Genomic DNA, 10,541 nt, shown 5'->3' on the forward strand with positions numbered 1-10,541 from the left:
TTTTTTTGGAAGGGAAATAAATATTGATCTCTACCAGTGCGTTGCTCAGGTAGTTGTCCTCCAGATTTTTTGGCACAACTTGTTTGGGCAGCATCTGTTTGTTGAAATATGTCAATTTGGTTTTCTATCAATTCCTGGGGCTTATTTTTTTGGCCAAATCCTTTAGAGCAGCCTGAACTTCCACCTTCATCACTATTGCCTCTTGCCTATATATTGTTTCTTGAGATTCTTCTTTGTCAGCCAATTGTTTTTCATACAGTGACTCTTTTAATACTTTTAAATATTATTCTAATGTTTTAATAATAGTAAAATATTGTTTAATAAGACTGCTTTTAAAATATTCTTTTAATACTTTCTGAATCATTTAGTATTCTGCCCTTGGTATTCTTAAGCATTGTAACTTGTAGCTTGAATTTGTTCTTTAGTTTCTTCAACTTAAGAAACGCACAGTGATTTTGGCCCTTTTGATTTTCTGACTCCGCCTCCTTTCACGTTTTATTGTAATACATTGCCTTGTCATCTCGAGCTACCCTTTGAAAGCTCCTATTCAGCTCCTTAACTTCTTGTTTTCTTCTCTTTGCTTTGGCTTCTTGGAGCTCTAGTGCAATATTCAGTGTCTTCTAACATCCATTTTGGTCTTTCTTTTTTCTTCTTCTTCCTTCTTTGAAATGATCTTTTGCATTCTTCATGGAGGATATTCTTGATACCTTCCCAAAGCTCATCTGGTCGTTGTTTACTAGTGTTCAAGGTCTCAAATCAGTTCCTGAGTTAGTTTTTAAGTTCAAGGACAATATACAGAAGATAAAATTTTTATTTCTGCGGATATCATCTAACCTTCTTTAGCTTTAATTTGAACTTGCATATGCTTAGTTGATGTTGAGAGAGTTTAACAAACTCACCCAGTAGCTGATAGTTTAAGTAGAAAATAAATCACTCAAAGTATAAAAACCTTAAAAAAAAAGATTTACCTAATGGGTATATATACACATTCTTATACTTCTATTGAAATATCCTTTTTCACCCTCCCAAATACACGAATAAGAGAATTATATTTTTGCATATTGCCATGGATTTGGCCATCAAACAAGTATCAATGAGTTAAAATATCAGTTTGGATAACAGTTAGGGTTTCTTTAGGTTACATTCCCAATAGTAGCATTGCTAGGTCAAATGATATTTCTATTTCCAACTTCTTGAGAAAATGCCAAACTGCCTTCCATACTCATGTTTATTGTTGTGTTGTTTATAATAGCAAAAAGATGGAAACAATGGAAGTGCCCATCAAGAAACATATGGATAGAAAAATGGTAGTAAATTCATACAATGGAATATTATGCAGCAATGTGAAACAATGAACTCATAAAACATTACATAAGATGAGTGACCCTGCAGGACATTATGCTGAGTGAAATATCTCAGTCAAAAAGGACAAATACTGCATAGCTCCACTGTTACAAAGTTGGTCTGATATGAGAGTTTGGAAAGAGAATAGGATAAGAGTGGATAGTTAAAAGGGAGCTCTGGTGGCCTAGTGGCAAGAATCTGCACTGTAATCCCAGAAGTACATGGTTTGAATCCACCAGATGCTCTGCTGGAGAAGGAGGGGCAATCTCCTCCTGTACCAGTCAGATCTGATTTGACGGTATACACACACACGCACACACACACGGATAGATAATGAACATTGCACTGGAACAGATGAAGGAAAAATTATTTTAAAGGAATACATGATTAGTCATTATATGCATGACAAAAGCCCAGAATAAGAGGTAAATTGCAAAACAAAAGCAAACAAACAAACAAACAAAACACACCAAAAAAAAAAAACTAGGGAGAGAGGGAGGTAATTGTGCAAAGATGAATGAATATTTAAAACAACAAAAAACAGTGAATTGAAGGAGGGAAAAGAGAGGGAGGGGGTTAAAATGTGCAACAATGAATGAAAAATCTAACTTTCCTGTAAACTTTCATTAACATCAATTAAAAGAAAACATTTTATTAAAAAAAATCTGTATTATAGAAACGACATTTCTTTTTATTCCTTCAGAAACCATATTTCTAACAAAATGCATTTAACTTAGCAGTTATCCGTAGAGTGTTTTTAAGAAACCCAATTCTGAGACTTTCAAGATAGTTTTGAAAAACAACAGCATGCTTCTCAGTAATGAATGTATTTGTTTGCGTCATGTCATATTCCAAATTAGAAAATCACTCAGAACCAAAAGAAAATAATGATACACACCAAAACCTAAAAATTCTCACTAAAGTGAGGCTTAGAGGGAAAACTGAGTTAATTCTCTGTGATAGAAGAGAAGAAGTATATTTGAAAATCAATTAAATGAGAAGCCACCCTTAGGCCTTTCAGAAAACTACCATGCGTGCAGAAGAGATCACTGCTAAGGAGGTTCTGCTTGGATTGTGTGACCTTGAAGGTTTGCCCTTAAGATGTTTTCCTGTGCGCAGAAAGGGCATGATTAACAATGTCCTCTCCTTCTTGTCTTTCAGTTTTCCTTCTCGTTTTAAGTCCCCTCACTCTTTCAGTCTTCATTAAGACTACAAATCAATTCATTAAAAAGATGTAAAAATTGAGCCTTGCTGATTTTGTTGTTAGGTGCAGTCCAGTAGACTCGCAGCTCTATGTATTACAGTCTGGAACTGCGTCTTAGGCTGTGCCTTTGACATGTTCAGGTTCATTGTTGCATTCACTGTGCCAAACCATCTTAATACATTTTAGGAGAATATGGTTGGATTTCACATTTGTGTATTTGATAGAATCACTGCATTTAGTTTAAAACAAATGTATTTAGTGATTTGATTCTGATATTGTTATTTCAATGAATGCCTTGCCTGAATAAGAACATCAATATTGATAACGTGGACAATATGAGCATTAAATTCTAGGCAAATAAAACTCACTAAAACTTCTCAAGGGTCCAATAATGCTGTTAGAGAGACCAAGTCTAACATGAAGAGATCTATTCAAAGTTGACTTGAATGGAGCTATCAAGCATTTGATTTGGTCATTGCCCAGATGGCATAAGCACAGGCAAAACGCTGTGGCTTATTATTGTGAGGAGACTCATGGAACAAACTTCCTTCAAACTAAATGCCAGATTATCATACAATGGAGACAAGAGCAGATAATTAGAAAAACTTATTTTAGAAGAAATATACTCTGTGAGTGCTTATAGCTTCTCCTACTGTAGAAAGAGGGTAAGTGGCATGGGAGAGGGGTGGATATGTCTAATCTCTACAGGGATCCCTATCCACAACATCCACAGCAAAAAGTCAATTCCTGTGCCAGGGAAATTTGGAGGAAATCTACATGACTGACTGACTGAAAGAGATCCTTATTTGTTCACACCTCCAAGAAAGGTGATTCAACAGAACATGGAAATTATCAAATAATATTATTAGTATCACGTGTAAGAAAAATAAGGCTGAAGATCATAAAAACTGGTTAGAATAGAACATTGACAGAGGACCCACAGAAGTTCAAGTGGGGTATAGAAAAGGCCATGCTAAAAATAACAACAGCAACAGCATAACTAAACAACAAAATAAAACGAACAAAAAGTGAAGAGGCTATGCTACCAGGGTTATAATTGCTGACATCAGGTAGATCCTGGTAAAAACTAAGGTCCACTAATCCCTTGCTGTGGCCATACAAAACTCACAGAAGTATCCTCATAATTATGAGATTTGGTAGATAAGTTAAGGGGTTATCATTCAGATTGAAAACGAGATACAATTCTTCAATGAACACAGCTTCTCAATCATGTTCACAGGCCCTTTGACTGTCAATTACATGACTTTGGGTCAGTGTTACAAAGCTCTCTTACTACTGCCAATTATGTCATCTCCCCATACCCTAAGCCTCCATTCCTGCCTGTGAGCCATCCCTCCAGTAAGCTTGGCTGAAGGCCTCAGCTTTGGTTCTGGCTCTAACCCATGATCTAGTCCTTGCTTAGCTTTCTCTCACAATGGTTTCTAATTCTCTGCTGCTGCTGCAGTATTGTCTCAGATCTTGGACTGTAACTTTTTTGCACAGGGATTTCTTTCTTGCTTAGAAGGATGTATGCTACACTCTCTGCTTCTTTTTTTTTTGTTGGTAGTGAGATTCCTATCTCCTGCTGTAAGCCTGTTCAATTCATATCTGGCAGGAAGGCAATACTAACTAATCTCATCGTTAGTAGTCTACACACATTGTTTGCTTCTTCTAACCAGTTATGTGGCAAAAGCCAAGGTACAATGGGTAAAGAAAGATATTTTATAAAGTTAACCTACACCATACCTACCAAAGGAAAAATAAAACATGTAAAAACGTATATTTAATATTCTCAAAAAATATCTGAAACACAAAAAATGAACAAATTTTGTGGGAGACTTTGTGCTAAGAAGAAAAGTACAAAGAAGAAAATATATACGTGTCTCTCTCTCTCTCCAGCTATATATATGGTCGTAGTGGTGGTGGTGTGTACCGTTCAGTTGGAACCTACTTATATCTGACACTACACTAGGTTTTCACAGGCAGTTAATCACACAGGAGGAGATTGCCCATCTTTCTCCCACAAGGAGCAGCTCGTGTATTTGAATCACATGCCTTCAAAATTACAGTGCAGCTTCTTACCACTAAACTATCAAATACATACATACAAGGAGTTTCATATTTATATATATATATATTTATTTATATATACACACACACACATATATTTTAAAGAGTAAGAGAATAAAATGAATTTTTGCTAATGATTTTTAAGACTTAGATTGTTGTTGTTATGTGTTGCAAAGTCACTTGTGACTCATAGTGACCCTGTGAGACTTAGGTTAGATAGACTGAAAAATAAGTGACATGTCTCTGACTTAAAGTATATAGGAAATTTGAGGTGTTTTTAGAGCCATTAATGACATAGGCTATAAAGAAAGGGAAAAAAAGTTTTTCCATAAGAAACTAGCAGACCTAAAAAAAAAAAGAAAATAGCAGACCTGAGATCTTAATTGTAGTCTTAAATAAAACTATCCACAGAAGACAAAAGGAAATGCTTCCCAATGCATTCTAAACTATTAAACTCTAAAATGAATAATCTTACCCATGGACCTATATGCAAATAGTCTAAGCAAATATTAAGAAACAAACTCAACACAATATAAAAAAGTTAATTATCATGACCATTTGAGATTTATTCTAATATTGCAATTATACTTTAATATTAGAATATTGATTAATGTAATTAATCTTATTAGGAGAGTAAAGGGCAGAATCATATGATCATCTCATTAAAAAAGAAATAAGTATTCAATAAAATTTATCATTACTCATGCTAAAACTCTTGTTTAAAGCTACAGCAAACATCACTCTCACAGTGAAATTATTATAAAATCATTACTTTATAAACCATGGTAATGAAAGGTTTCCTGTGAATATGCCTTCTAATCCACATTGTAATAGAAATACAAATCAGCATAGGAAAGAGATTATAATAACAAAAATGAAATAATGGTTAATATTCAGAAATGATCCAATTGTTTATATAGAATCTTACCCCATATACATGCATACACAAGAAAGTATGATATAATTCACAATGGATGCTATATAGTGATATTAAGGTCTATTTTATTTACAGAAATGGACAATAAAGATTTAGAAAATGTAATTAAGAGCTCTGGTGGCCTAGTGACAAGAAGCTGCACTGCAATCCCAGAGGTACACAGTTCGAATCCACCAGATGCTTTGCTGGAGAAGGAGGGACAATCTCCTCCTCTACCAGTCAGATCTTATTTGACGGTACACACACAAAAAATAATAAAAGCTTAAAAAATTAAAAAAAGGAAAATGTAATTAAAATTATTTGTAAGACTAATAATAAATAGATTGTAATTGCATCCACAGAGCAGTTGGGGGGCTCTGGTGTCCTGATGGTAAGAAGTTGCACTGCAATCCCAAAGGCACACAGTTAGAATCAATCCACCAACTGCTTCACTGGGGAAGGATGGGCAGTCTTTCCTATGTGATTAACTGCCTCTGAAAACTCATCAGAGGATCAGTTTTGACTTGATGGTACACAACAAAAACTATGTGTGTATAAACACATACACATGTACACAGTACATGCTATACTTGATAGATATTGATGTGACAATGTGAATGTATACGGAATGTTATAATAATGCAACACATAATTTAGAAGAAAAAATGCAATCCAGTTGCATTTAGTTTAACTTTACTTTGTTGTGGTTGTTATTATTTGCCATCGAGTCGTTTGTGACTCATAGCGACCCTATGTACAACAGCCCTAAACCCTGCTCTATCCTGTGCCAATCGCAATGCCTCTGACACACCCATCCCAATTACCCCAGTCACTGAATCAATCCATCTCATAGAGGGTCTTCCCCTCCTGCACTATCCCTCTACCCTACCAAGCATGATGTCCCTCTACAAGGACATGTCTCTCCTTTCAACATGTCCAAAGTATGTCAGATGAAGCCCCAGAATCCTTGTCTGCAAGGAGTAGCCTGGTTTAACCCTCTCTAGGATGGATCTGTTTGTTTTCTTGGCAGTCCATGGAGCATTCAATACTCTTCTCCAGCACCACAGCTCAAAGGCGTCAATTCTCCTTCTATCCTCCCTAGTCATTGTCCAACTCTCTGATGCATAACAAGTGATTGCAAAGACCATGGCCTGTATCAGGCGCACCCTAGTCTCCAGAGAGACACCATTGCTCTTGATTTTAATTAGAAATTTTAAAAAGGGAAAATTTGTCCTAAAATAATAATGCTTGCAGCAAGTAATAGGATTTAGTATAGAGGGCAGAGCTTAGCCTAAAGAAGATTAGGCCTCATCCACTACTCTGAGGAGAGTCACATTTGAAAGAAGACTTGTAGAAAATGAGAGACTTTGACAATAAACAGAGGCAAGGTAAAGCTGATGAGTGTGCTTAACTCATGTTGACCATCTGTATCCAGTTGATGAGAGGAAGAAGGAAGCATCAAAACTCCTTTTCCAAGACTTTAAAGTTAATGGAAGCTGGCGAGTATGCTTAAATTGTGGTGACCACCTGCGTCCACTTCAGTGGAAGTGGAAGATACACAGTAATGAAGAGATAGGCTGAGTTTGGATTTGTTCCTTCAGCACTGTCTACCTATCATGGTGGATAGATAAATGAAGAAGTGTTATTGGTTTGTGGAGAAGGGAGTCCAACAAGGATCCCTGATGTATTGATGTGGCCCACGTGGGACCAAGGTTGAATGAGAGGACCAACTGGTCAGAAACACAGGAAGAAATGAGTCCTCCTGAGTTTATGGCTGATGCCCATTTGGACCTAGCTATGGATGGCTGGGGATGTGTTGATCAGAACCTAACCAGATGAAGAGAAGATGTTTCGTTCAATGAACTACTGTTGATTGCTATGACCTGATGGTTTTACTCTGGTCTAAACCTTTGTTTCTAGATGCAGACTAAACTGTAATAGAAGCTGCTTCAGAGAAAAAGACATTCTTGTTTCCTCAGAATACTGGTTTGATAAGACTGTTCTTGTTGTTATGTGCCATCGAGTCGCTTGCGACTCATAGCGACCCTATGTACAACAGCCCTAAATTCTGTTCTGTCCTGTGCCAATCACACTGTCTCCGACACTCCCATCCCGATTATCCCAGTCACTGAATCAATCCACCTCGTAGAGGGTCTTCCCCTCCTGCGCCGTCCCTCCACCCTCCCAAGCATGATGTCCTTCTCCAAGGTCCGGTCTAGGCAAATTAAAAATTGACTATCTAAAATAATAGAAAGAAAATTGATGCCTTTGAGCTGTGGTGCTGGAGAAGAGTGTTGAATATATCATGGACTGCTAGGAGAAACAGGTTTGTCCTGGAGAGGGTGAAGCTGGGTTGCTCCTTGGAGTCAAGGATTCTGAAGCTTTGTCTGACATACTTTGGGCGTGTTGCAAGGAGGGACTGGTCCTTGGAGAGGGACATCATGTTTGGGAGGGTGGAGTGACGGCTCAGGAGAGGAAGACCCTCGATGAGATGGATCGATTCTGTGAGTGGAGTGGTGGGAATGAGTGTTTTTGAGACAGCAAGGTTGGCACAGGATAGAACGGTGTTTAGGGCTCTTGTGCATAGGGTCGCTATGAGTCTCAAGCGACTAGATGACACATAACAACAACAACATCTAAAATGAGGGGATTAAGACATAGGGAGTGAAGCAGCTGGCTTACATATTTCCCTAAACATAGATGATGGTGAGGGGAAAACTGATCTTTCAGATAATGAGAAATAATGGCTAGAAAAGCCAGGGGATGGGCTGTGATGTTAACATAAAAGTTTGTTTTTCTACCTATTACATGAGCCCCCTCTGGTCTCCAGCCATCTTCATTGCAGACACATGATTTTGCAAAATTTCAGCATCTTTGGTACTAGGATAAAAAAGACTCAGTGTTTCCAACATTGAGAAGCAAGGTTAGAAAGAAACTAGAGCAAGAGTCTGGTGAAAGCGAGACTCTAGTGATGATGAGAGAGAGACTGTAACAGTGCTGTAGAGAAACCGTGACAAAGTGTAGCCAGAGGAACCTTGAGATAAAGGCCATGGCTGAAGGCTTTTCTGTTCCTGCCAGATGACAGAAGGAAGCTGACTACTGTACTGAAACCAGAGCCTGTATTAAGTGAGGAATTGTGCTTTGGGACTTCTGGATTAAAAACTGGGTTTGCACTTGGTGCTATTCTTTGCCTCCCGCACTCTCCAACCTATCTCTTTAATTAACCCCACTCTTGGTACCATAGCTATGGGCAAAGTCTACAAGTCAACAGTAAATATCTGACCCAGATGACTGGTAGAAACTGGTGAGGCAGTATAGGTCGTGCTATATATGACCAAGTAGATATCTGTTTGCTGCTATGGATTTCTTTACCCTCTTGCTATGTACAATCAAATCAGATCCAACTGGACCAAGAGATTTCCCATCCTTCTCCAGCAAAGCATCTAGTGGATTCAAACCACATGCACCTTTGGGATTGCAGCACAGCTTCTTGCCACTAGGCTACCTGAGCTTCCTTGCTATGAATATTTGATGGGAATAGGTCTCCTTAAAAAAAAAATTAAGAAAAAGAAGTGGGTAGAAGTCAGACTCGGCCACCCTCACATTGAATCCTCACCTTTCACACAGTTCTCCTTTGTGGATTTAGTAGAGGTCAGTCTTGGCCTTCCTCATGCTGCCTTTGCTCCTTTTACAGTCCTATATACGAGGATCTGTGGTGAAACAGTTGTGTTGCTAATGGAAATGTCAGTCATTTAAGTCTACCAGTCGTTCAAGTCTATCAGTTCCTCCACAGGACAAAATGAGGCTCTTTTCCTGTAGAGACTTGAAGTTTCGAAACAGACTGAGGGTTGTCATAAATTGTAATGTACTAGATAGGACTGAGATTGGTTTTTGGGTATTTTGTGTATACTCTTCTATGTCTTTTAAATTTTGTTTCTCCACAATGACTGTAGAACAACTTCATTATTTTCAATTGCTGTATAATATCCCATTATTTAGGCATACGTTAGTGTATTTAGCCAGTTTCTTTCGGTAGGTATTTAAGTGTGTAATTTGTTTTCAATAATTTGCTAGCCCCTTAATTGTTAAAATTGAAATATATTTCAATGGCATTCACATCTTTATAAAGAACATTTATATCATTTAAGAAAATTTTGTCAGTCTTCCCTTACTTCTACTCCCAACCCCAGAAACAATAGTTGTGAGTACTGTTTCATAGAAAATTTGTTTCTTCTGTGCTGTGATCTAAAGGGAGTCATGGTCTAGAAGTACTGGTTTCTATCTTCTTTCACTGAGCATACTTTGCTGTTCATTCATAATGTACATAGGATTTGTCTGCTTATTATTGCTAATAGTGTTGTACACAAAGTATCAGTTGCATGCAATATTTGTAGTTCTGCTTTTCTTTTCTGAATATCATAATGTCTCTTATTTCTCTGTGGATATTGATGGTGATATTTTGAACAATTTATCTCCTTTCAAGTCTCAATTTTCTCTAAGATTCTCATAATTTTCTTATTGTGGTTTCTACATTTAAATTAGACATTTTCTTTAGTTGTCTAGAGATATCTAGTTCTCTATTCATGTTTAAAATTAGTACATGAAAAAGTTGATTGAGGTAAAATGTGTGTGTGTATTTATATATACACACACACACGCACAAATATTGTTGTTATGTGCTGTCAAGTCACCTGTGACTCATAGCGACCCTATGTACAACAGCCCTAAACCCTGCTCTGTCCTATGCCAATCTCACTGTCTCCGACATACCTACTCACCCATTACTCCAGCCCCTGAATCAACAAGCATTTTCTTTCCATTTCTTCCTTAACAATATCTAATTTTCCTACATTCATGGTCCACCTCAGTTGCCCTGTTAGTCTACGTGTGTTCTGTTGTACATAGGGTTTTCAGAGGCCTACTACTTCGGAAATGGATGGCCAATCCTTCTTCCTAGTCTGTCTTAATCTGAATGCTCAGATTTAGACAAGTATCTGACAGACAAGC

The sequence above is a fragment of the Elephantulus edwardii genome, unplaced genomic scaffold (assembly GCF_000299155.1).
Source record: "Elephantulus edwardii isolate Elephantulus edwardi_28Jun2011 unplaced genomic scaffold, EleEdw1.0 scaffold00018, whole genome shotgun sequence".
NCBI classification, from domain to species: domain Eukaryota; kingdom Metazoa; phylum Chordata; class Mammalia; order Macroscelidea; family Macroscelididae; genus Elephantulus; species Elephantulus edwardii.